Genomic DNA, 11,142 nt, shown 5'->3' on the forward strand with positions numbered 1-11,142 from the left:
CAAAGTCACCATGGTAGTTGCTGCAACTTCAGCCTTCACATCTTGTTCTCAGGTGGAAGGAGGTGGAGGGGGATAAGCAATGGTACATGTCAGTTGAAAACTGAAAGCCCAACAAAGTCTGTCTGTTTACTCTCACACAGTCACTCCTTATTAGAGGGAAGCTAGGAAGTAATTTTTAGTTAGATCCAGCTGGCACCACAAACAGTATGAAAAGCTATTAGTAAGGAAACTTAGGAGTATGGATACTTACGGGTATGGATACACCCTTGCCCACAGCCTAGCAACTATTATTACTGGCGAATGGTGGGCAAGCAGGAGAACTGCTGTTTTAAGAGTGTGATGTTGCTGCTGAGACAGCTTTTATGAATATGACTTTAATGCGGCTATATGGAAAGCTAAGAACATACACTTTTTACTTTTATAAAGGAAAAAGCTAGTTAATATAATAAAATATTTTTGGTAAATTTCGTTTTACTATAGGTAGTTAAGTATTTCCTGTGGCCTAAAGTGTTAATTCGAGAAAGAAAAATGAAGCACATAGTAGTCACCCAATAAATCTTATTAAAATGAATCATACCTACCCATCTTTCTTTAGTAGGCGTCTTTCATGTGGTTTCCGTATGGATGTAGGATAATGTTACACTAGTGTGGGTGATTAGTGCCTTTGGATCCGGGGTGTCATCATGCAAACTGGACTTGTTTCTTCATGTAGTTCAGTTTCCTCATTCAAAGAAAACAGCAACATTTCCTAAGCGTCTATCTTAACAAGGCAATTCATATTTGACCATTAAAACACATGCACATAAATATTTAGTGAAATGTTTTGCCATTTTATTGTAAACTAATGCAAATACAGAAAAAACATGCAAATATATAGCTTTATGAGTTATTATTAGGTAAAATGACCACCAGCTAGTTAAAGAAATAGAACTTTTCCATACACCCCACAAGCTCCTGCGTGCTGTCTCCATCTCAGCTCCCCACCCCCCCATTACCACACAAAAACAGCTATTGTCATTTTTATAGTAACTAGTTTATTGAATTTCTGTATACTTTGAATATGCAAGTGTACATGCCTATGCCCTATAATTCACTCTTGCTCATTAAAAAAAAATTGATGTCCTTTAAGTCTCTTAAAATAATAGGGTTCCCCTCCATCTTCTTTTTTTTTCTTACAGTTTATCTGTTGATTAACCCCAGATTTTTGGCCTGTAGAATTTCCCACAGTCAGGATTTTGCTGATTATGTAGTCATAGTGAAGTTCATCATATTTATTTGCCCTTCTTATTTCATGCAAATTAATAGTAGGATCCAGAGACTTAACAAGACTCATGTTTGTTCCCTTTGACAGGAGTATAAGTAAGGTTTTTTTGTTTCCCTTTTTGTTTTTAAATCAAGAAACACAATTATTTGTGTTGTTATCAGGTGTTAATGTTCAATTGGGGGTTCAAGAATGGTGATATTCAAATTTTATATTTTTTCATTATTTAGAATACTTTTATTGGACAGGCATCCTTTAATATTTCGTTAACTAGAGGTACAGTATGTACAAGAAATGCAACATAAATGCTTGATTCTTTTACTTTATTTACAGTGTTCAAAATAACAAATTGGTTACCTCTCATCCTCAAAAGATGATCATTTACTTTTCTCTAAGTTTCATCATGAACTCACGGATTTAAACATATTTGCTGTATTTTAGTTAATTGAGATTTTCACCCAAGTTTGAGCTCAGATTGTCTCATCTTCGGCCGGTGGGAGCTACTTTACCTGGGCTTCTGAATCTTTGATGGCTTCTTTGCTATCTGCTATGACATGATGTTCCAGGTTTATGTACATTAATTTGCCTAAACTTGGAATTTGTTACTTTTTCAAGAAGTCTTGTAGTGAGAATTAGAATTTCAGTGACACAGTGTGTGTGGCAGAGAGCTCATTACTATTGGGCTGGTCATTTTTTCTAAGCCTCTTCACTTGGATAGAGCAAATAAAGATGATATATGAAGTAATGTATCTGATAAATTCATACTGATACTTTGAGTTCAGATTCAACTACAGGGATCTTTAACTTAATCTGTTCTATATTATAGTTGTATCTCCCTTTTCTCTCTCACTGAAAATCCAAATTCCCAAAAATAGACAGGATGTTAGAATATCATAGTTATTTATTTTACCCTAAATTACACATATAATGCTCTTAAAATATTAATCTACTGCTAATACTTTTACTACTGATAAAATTACCAAGGAGAGTTAAAGAAGATGCTATTTTTTGCGTATGCCCAACTTCGTATTTTGGTGTTTTACAAGAGTAGATCATTATCTGAGCATATAATACTGTCTTCTGTCACTTTACAACTCATTTACTATGTTTTATAAGTAACAATTATATACTGCTCATTACTAGACTCCTGTTGATGTCCCTCTAGTCATTTTGGTTGTATAAAGGTAACTGTCTGATAGATTCCTTAGTAAAGGTTCCCTGGAAGAATACTCTGTGAGTTTTTGCATGTTATTCTTCCCTTGTACTCTTTTTAATTGAAGATAAGTTTTGCTGGGTATAAAATTCTTAGCTCACATTTCATTTTATTAAGTAGCTTATTTAATCAAAGTATTTGATTGAATGCTGCAGCTGTTCATGAAAAAAATTCTTAATAAATTAGAAATAACATGAAAAAGGACATATGTCACAAACCACCACCAATATAATAATTAACACTGAGACACTTGCTCTGTTATGAAGAACAAGGCTTGATGCCCATTGTCATCACTATTATTCATCATGGTTCTGGAAATTTGAGGAGACACATTGATAACAAGAAACAATGTATTCTTATATTTCCCAAAATGGAGGAAACAGAATTGCCATTGTTCACAGATGATATGACTGTCTAGCTAGGAAATAGAAAAGTCAACACAGAAGAATTGAAAACAAATATGTTCAGTATGATAGGGCCAGTGCCAATACACAAAATCATCAGCTCTTACATTACGCAGGAAAGAGTTAGCTCAGCAAGGTCTGAGTTGCCCAAACCCTGCATATTCCTAAGAAAAGCCCATTTTCAGGATTGGCCTTGACTAACTCCTGGGGGCTGAGTTCTTGGAATGTTTCCTCTAATAATTTCTCAGAATGTTTTTTCAGGCCTGAGGCCTTGAGTCATTGCTGTATCAGTTTGTCCAGATAGTTTATGCTAACAGTGTGATTTAGCGGAACACCTGCCTTCTTTCTGGACTTTGGAGCTTGAATAACTGAGGTGTGTTATGCAAGGGCTATACGCCTACATGCAGGACCCCAATTTAAAAACCCATGGACACTCAAGCTTGGGAGGACTTTTCTGGTCGGCAACAATTTGCGTGTCTTTTCACATACCGTCACTGAAGAAACTGTGTCCCATGTTACTCCTCTGGGCGGGGGCATCTGAAAGGTAGATCCTGTCCTCTGGGCTGTGCCCTGTGTGCTTTTCACTTTTGTTACTTATACTCTTAGTCTATTCTTTCACTGTAATAAACTATAACCCGAGTATAATGACTTCTGAGTCCTTCGAGTCAGTGAATCATTGAGCTTCAGGATGGTGCCAGGGACCCTTGACACTTCTATACCCTGGGAATAGCTTTATAGAAAATAAGATTGCATTTGTCAGAGTGCTAAAATGGAACACCTAGAATATATATTGTGTCAATAGAATAGTTAAAACTTTTAAAAGACTCAAAACAAAATGCTAATAAACTTTACAAAGGCTTAAGTGACAAAAATTTACCCAGAAATTTAAGAGAAGAATAAATGGAGAGAGAGGGCTTATAAAAATGTCAATTCTCCCTAGGTAATTAAAAATCTTAATATAGTTCGAATTAGAACCATAGTCAAAACAAAACAAAAAACTTGATCACCTGAGAAAATAGCCCATGTATTTTGAGGAAAGAGATCTGAGTAGGACTTTACCTTCAGATAGTAAATTTATTTTTTAAAGCTATAATAATTAAAATAATATAGACCATACAGAACCAGTAATAGATAAATGAATTTAATGAAAAGCTCAGAAATATACCCAAATATTTATTAGAATTTAGTATAAGCTATAGACTGCACAACAAATCAATGAGGAAAAGTTGTATTGATGGTGCTGAGAAAATGGGCTGACCATTTAGGGGAAACTAAGGTTAGAACTCTATTCATTCTTGTAGGAAACTATACCCTAGATACAAGCAGATATTTAAATCCTGAAAAACCAAACTATAAAAGGACTTGAAGAAAACAAGAACATGGTTAGATAATCTTATGGTAGAAAAAGACCTACACAGACTCCCAAAGGCATACCATTAGAGAATACATTTATACCTTGCAAATATTCAAATCTGATATGTGTGTGGCAAAGCAACAACAAAATTAAAATACAGGCCTCCCCACTGATAAAAGGCAAGTTAAACCCCAGAAGTTCCTATATGTCTCCTGTTAGGTTGGCCATTACTTAGAACAGTGACTGGAGCTGGGGTCGGTGAGGGAGGCGGGACCACGGGGACGGTCCTTCCGCCAGCGTCCGTGCACACGGACGCCACGTTTCCGAGGGGTGGTCCGAACTAGAACATGTATCTTTTGCCAAGGATTTGCAAATCCAGAAGTCCTTTTTAAGGGAATCATCAGAAAATATGCCCAGACATACAGATAAAATGTTTTTTAAGAAATTAGAAGCTGTTTAAATGACCGTAAATACAGAGTTGGCTAAACAAGTTATGGTACAGCCACACTACGTGGTCACTAAAAAGGATGATGTGGGTATATATTTGCGTACATGGAAAGGTGTTTTTAATGTCTTTATGAAAAAACGTTACAAAACCATTTTAGGATACCTTTTAAAAACACTAAGCTTATACGTTTATTTGTATCTATGTGTGTATGTCTCAAAGATGAGACACTAAATTATCCACTTATTTCTGGGTGGGAGGATTATAGGTAGTTAAAATACATGTATTATTTTTCTTTGTGCTTATCTGTATTTTCAATTTTCTATGTTCAATCTTGTTATGGAAAAATAATGAACTAAGAACAAAACAACTCACTCATACTGCTTTAATTATATCAGGATTCATGTGGGGGATATACTTCAAAAAATGATTTATAACTCACATAGTTTATTTTATCCCTGGCCATCCTGTTACTGGCTCTCCCTGAGCCTGCAGCTGCAGATGGAGGCTACCTCCGGCACTCATGCATGCTTTGATCCACTTCCCTGATTTCCAGCATTGCTGTTTTGTCTGTGACTAGCAGTTTCCTTTTGCCATGACCCTAGAATTCCCCACACCTGACGATTGTCATGTGATCACTGTTGTTTGAGCATGTTCCCATTCAGGGAGTTGTTATGGATAGTTATGACTGTTCAAGATAATATTTACAAAGATTTAAATAAAAGTATTTTTTATCTCCAACTGTTGGTGGTGGGAGGGAGATTAAGAACCTGAATCCGACGTACCACCCTTAGCTTATTTAATCGCTTTAGATAAATAAACAGATTGTGTCTGGTTATGGGGGTTCCCTTTGGAGAAGTGAGGAGGGCTAGGTACCTACACTTCTGTGATAAGGGTGTTTAGCTGAGCTTGTGGAGAATCTCATTCAGAATTTGGCTTGCTTGCAAATGACTCCTTTTACATTGCCTAAGAGAGAGGCTTTGGCTGGGTCAATATAGTGTTTGTTTAGTAAGCAAAAGTTTATGCCAGGCAACCTCAGGTGCATTTGACTTTGTATTTAGCCACACTGGGATTTTGTATGAGCAATAATTTAGACCCTTTTGTATGTTTCAATTCTGAACTAACATTGCTGACTCTGTTCATTATGCTATCTATGGTTTTCAGCAACATGGCACTCCAGTTTTGCCACTGAGCATTTTAATTATGTGATAGGAGTTAGGAGAATAGAATGGAAGAGGAGCCTTTAGAGAATTTTAGAAAATAGTTCCAGAGTTGACCGTCTTACTATGTTCCTCTGTAGGCCCATCTTCTCTCCATGCCATTAGTTACAACACTTGGAGCGCCACCGCTAACGCTGGCACCAAAGAGGTCAATTTTTCCACTCTCTCTCCCAGAAAAGATCAGGAAGTGCAATAAGGTTCATGAAAACTTAAGCTTGAAGTTTAGAAAACTCAAAACAACCCAAACCCTCAAACATTCAGTTTGGTTTGAATCTTGGACAAAGGTTTGCTATGCAGCTAGTGGAGTCAGTCCAGTTGAAGGGCTGTAGTAACTTCATTTCAGGGCTGGTGACGGGGAAATTATGAAACCATAACTTGGACCTTGTTTGAACAAAACCAAGAAACAAAAACACTTACTGGGGAATCTGCATGGGAAAGGGGGCCTACCTAACCCCAACTGCTGCTGTTTTACCGTGGCAGCTCCTCTTACTGTAGGAATTATGAAACCATTCTTTCCAATTCCTTTGTAGAGAGCTGACTTTTTGAAAGTGATTGAGTTGCCTGCATCCAATTTATAAGCCTCCTGATGTGCGCAACAGGGCAAGATCTTTCATAGGTGATTAAATCCAGCGGGGTTAAAGCCTGTCATAGTGATCTCCCTTGTGGTCAGCTTTCATTTCAAAAGTCATCCCAGGGGAACAACTGTAGTTCTTTACCTAGTGGACTTCTGAAACAAATTTTCCACTTCAAAGAGAGCCCAATAATTTAGACCCTATCCTTCTTGGATACCATTTATTTGTTCCAGGGATAAGAATTCAATTTAATGACCATTTCTTGAGCGGCTTCATTATATCTGGCACAGGAGAATATATTCCAGGCAGGGGTATACTGCACAGAAAAAAAAATCTTCCTCAAAGATCTTATGGACCAGTCTGTAATCAACAATGAAAACATCTTAGAACAAAAATCAATACAAAAAGAATTCATTCTGAAATCATTTAGAAACCTTTACTTCATTTCTAAACATGCCCAGCAGAGTAGCTCACCTCATTTCCACTTATCAAATCCTGCAGAGGAAAACGATGTCAGGACTCAGGCTCTGCAGATGTGGAAGGCAGCCTGCAGGGGTAAAAGGTCACAGAGCCCTGCTGAAGTCCTGAGGCACACAGTCTCAAAGGGTTTTCGGGAAATCTGGGGCCTCCGAGTCCTCAGAATAAAGTATGCATTTGTTTACTTAGGTGGAGACTTTGGTTTTCTCCATAATATAAGTGACTAAATTGACAAGGTTTCAATTAGCCAATAGCATAAACACCCCCCAGAGTGTTCATATTCTTATTAACCCGATTGTCTCTTAATTGGGAATACATTTAGCTAGTGATTGAAATGGGATTATATCAGGCATTCACTCTCCTTTTATGTGATTGTTTCTGCTACAACATGGAGTCATTCTATTGTGACATTTGAAGTGATTCTTATGAAATCTGATATGAGTTACAAGCCAATGAACTGTGGTTATTGACATGCATTGTAACTTGAAATTTTTCTTTTTTTGCATTTCTGTTAAAATATTGTTTTAAATGTGCTTGAATGACATCACTATCTAACTCCTTTCCCTCTTTATGTTTGTACTTTAGAACTCCAGGAAACACCTGGTTTTTTAGAGAATAAATCTAGTTCACTTTCCAAAATTTGGAGGTTTCCTACAACTATTCCCTGAACTAATTGATGCCATAATGATTGTAGTTAATCCCAATGATAGGAATATCACAGTCTTTAGTAACTTGGAATTTAAAATCTTGATCCTGAATATTTATTAAAGCTGTTAGTGAGCAGCTAATAAGTAACTGTGTAGAGCCCTGTACTAGAAGAGTGAGCCAATGGCTAAGGAAATGAAATAAACCTGAGTGTTAATGCCTACTAAGCAGCAGGGATAGTCGGTTCCGAACAAGGAAATAATCATATCCAGATGGAGATGGTCAGAGGATTCTTGGAGGATGTGAGATGTGTGTTGGCCTCTGAAGGGTATATGGGTTTGGAGAAGGGTAAGCAAGTTGTTTCAGATGTGAGGGATCAATGCATCAGAGATGGGAGAATGCCCAAATTGTACAGGGGACAGAGAGTTAATGCAGGAGAGTGGTGGAAATTAGAGCTTGAAAGGTAGGATAGAACCAGATTTTGCAAGACTAAGCCAAGGAGTCTGGGTTTTATCCTGTAGTTATAAGGAGCTGTTATAACTTTCTGACACGGGGAATGAAATGCTGAAAAAAAATGGTTTAGGAAGAAAATATGGTTGGTAACCGGTAGGATGGATGAAAAAGGGAGCAGTCGAAGGCAGAACAATTCATTAGAAAACTTTTTCACTTGCCTAAAAAAAGATGACAAAAGTCTAGTGTACGGCGGTTGCTGCAGCAATGGAAAGAGAAAACATTAGGGTGAGAAAGGAATTACTATCACTTTGAGATTATTAGATGTGGGAAGTGAGGGGCAACTTAAGTTAACATCTTCTGGGTGACGTATGATTTGGGACCTGGGTGTGAGGGGAAGTGGTTTGCACAGCATTGTCATAAAGGAGAAGTCTGGACACTCAGTTAGGTTGCAGCTGGGAAGAAAATGGTTTTGCTTTAGGTGAATTGCTCTTGAGATGAAGGCCTGTTCATAAATAAGCAGTTGAAAATGCAGTACTCAATTTTATAAGAGAAGGAAAGGCAGAGAGAACGTGAGGGAGGAAGAGTAAAAAGTTGGAACTAATAATGAAGATTTGGGGGTCATCTCTATGTAAGTCATAGTTGAGGAGTTGGAGTTGGGGGACTCATAAGATCCCCAGCAGGCTTAGGAATGGAAGAATGCATATTGGAGATACGAGCTGTAAGATGGACTCACATGTAGGTGATGAAAGGAGGAGAAAGGACAGTGGAGATGGAAAAGGAAGCAGAGAAGGGAATGAGAATATGGTAGAAAGATAGAAGCCACAAAAGCAGAGCATTGTCAGAATGGTAGTGATGGGCAGTGTCTCATGCTTCGGAGGCTATGGAGAACAGGAAATGGAAAAAGCCATTGATTTTAAGAATTAGGAATCTTTGGAGTCAATTATGAATAATTTTCATACAGCAGGAAAAGCAAAGTCAAATTATATGAGTAATAAGGAGGGAGTGGTAGTATTGGAGGCAGCAAGTATTATATAAAACCCCGTTAAATAATTTGACTTGGGAAGAAAAGGGGAAAAAGAACAGTAGCAAGAGGTGCCCCAGGCCCTTCTCACTCCATGTGCTCTCCCAAGGCAGGTTCAGTCTCTCTCACATAGAGTTGCCATTTATATGTTAATGTCTTTTAGAATTATACCTTAAGTCTAGAGCCTGGTCCCTAACACCCTTCCATCAATAACTCTATTTGGAAATAAAACAGGCACTTTAACTTCAACATCTAAAACTGAACTCATGATCTACCTCACTTCCACCAACTACAAAACAAAACAAAAATACAAATAAACATGATAAACAACAATCAAATCTTCCATTGTTCCCGACTTCAGTAAATGATATAACGCACTACCCAGTTGCTCTGGCTAGAAATCTTGGGGTCACTTTTGATACTTCTCTTTGTTCCTTTCATCTTACCTGTCACCAAATCTTGTAGTGGGTAAGACATACTTCTGTCTGTGTCCGTTATCCACCCTAGTTGAAGGCACCATCACCTCTGATGTTACTGCCTAGACTACCTCGATAACTTTCCAAGTGGTCCCTCTGCATCTGCTTTTGCTCACCATAGCAGCCAGGATGATCCTTTAAATCTGCAAGTCTGATTGCTGCCACCCTCCTATTTAACACCTTCCAATGGCCTTCTGTTTCCTTTAAGCCAAACTACTTTGTTAGAATGCAGCAACATACTCTGAATGGAGGAATTGGGGAGAGCTTTGCTAAGAAGTTGGCATATGATCTGGCCCTAACGGTTTGCAGATGAAGACTAGTGTACGGTTGGAATAAGGGGTGAAGGGGACCAAGGATCATTCGGGTCTGGGGAATATCACGTGCCAGAGAAGGAAGTCAGGTGTTTAGAAAAGGGTAACAAAGTTTGGAGCGGGTGTTTTCAGATATCAGGGGGTAAAGGGTAGTGGTTGAAGCCAGACTGAGAAGGCCTCTTTGTGTTTGGATCCTATGGAGGTTTTAAAGCAAAAGTGCAGTGTAAAGAGCCCAGCTTTTTGTTGTGTAAGTTTATGGCCGAGGGAAAGTGGACTGGAATGCTTTAGAATTTGAGTGCAGGGATAGCAGTTTAGAGCCTGTTGCAGTGACCCAAGAAAGGTGCCAGGGTCCTGGACAAAGTTCGTGTTGCTGGAAGGAGGAGGGACTCAAAACGTATTTTAGGGTAGAATCGGCACAAACGGCATAGCACTACAAGATACGCCTCCTAGAGCACCGTCCTCGTGAGCAGGTTTGTGTGCAGAGCCGACAGTTTGCAGACCCTGGACTGAATGCTATTCTGTGATATCCAGCTGCAGACTGCATTGTTGTTGCTGCGTATAAAATGTCTTGGAGATGGATGCAACAATCAGTTTGTGTCCTGGTCAAAGGTTGATTTAAAAACTCAGCCCAATAAGAATATTTTTAAGAATTTAGACACCTGGGTTCTCCAGGTTTCTGATTCTGATTAAGTTTTCTGAACTTGGCCAAGTAAGATAGCTAGTCTGAGACTTGACTTTGTAAAAGGAGGGTGTCAACTGGAATGATCAGATGATCCCTAAGGTCCCTTCCTGTTTCCGATCCCATGTCAACCTCTATGGCATTCTCTAATTTAGGTGGTTGACTTGAGTCCTGCCCGCAGGGAGCAGACTGCTCCACAGTTTCCTGAGGACACAGCTATTTTCTTGGAGGATTGATGGTCCCAGAGGTGCCAAACTCATTTTCACCAGGGACCAAGTCAGCCTTGCGGTTGCCTTTAAAGGGCCGAATGTAATTTGAGGACTGTATAAATGTAACTACTCCTTAACTAGGGGCAAGGAGATCAGTGCTGCCGCTGGGTAGAAACGAGGTGCCAGGCTGGATAAAACAAGGTAGAGGGCAGGATTTGGCCCTTGGGCCTTGTGTTTGCCACCTGTGGCTAGAGGGTGTTCTGAGTAGCATTTCCAGTCCCACCTTATCTTGGAAAATGCATCATATTTACAATTTTTTCAGGGGACTTTTCCAGTCTCCTATAGTTAGGTATCAAAAAAATCTTTTGAGTTAATGAAAGCTGTTGGGGATGAATTACTTAC

This window comes from Phyllostomus discolor, chromosome 2 (assembly GCF_004126475.2).
Source record: "Phyllostomus discolor isolate MPI-MPIP mPhyDis1 chromosome 2, mPhyDis1.pri.v3, whole genome shotgun sequence".
NCBI classification, from domain to species: domain Eukaryota; kingdom Metazoa; phylum Chordata; class Mammalia; order Chiroptera; family Phyllostomidae; genus Phyllostomus; species Phyllostomus discolor.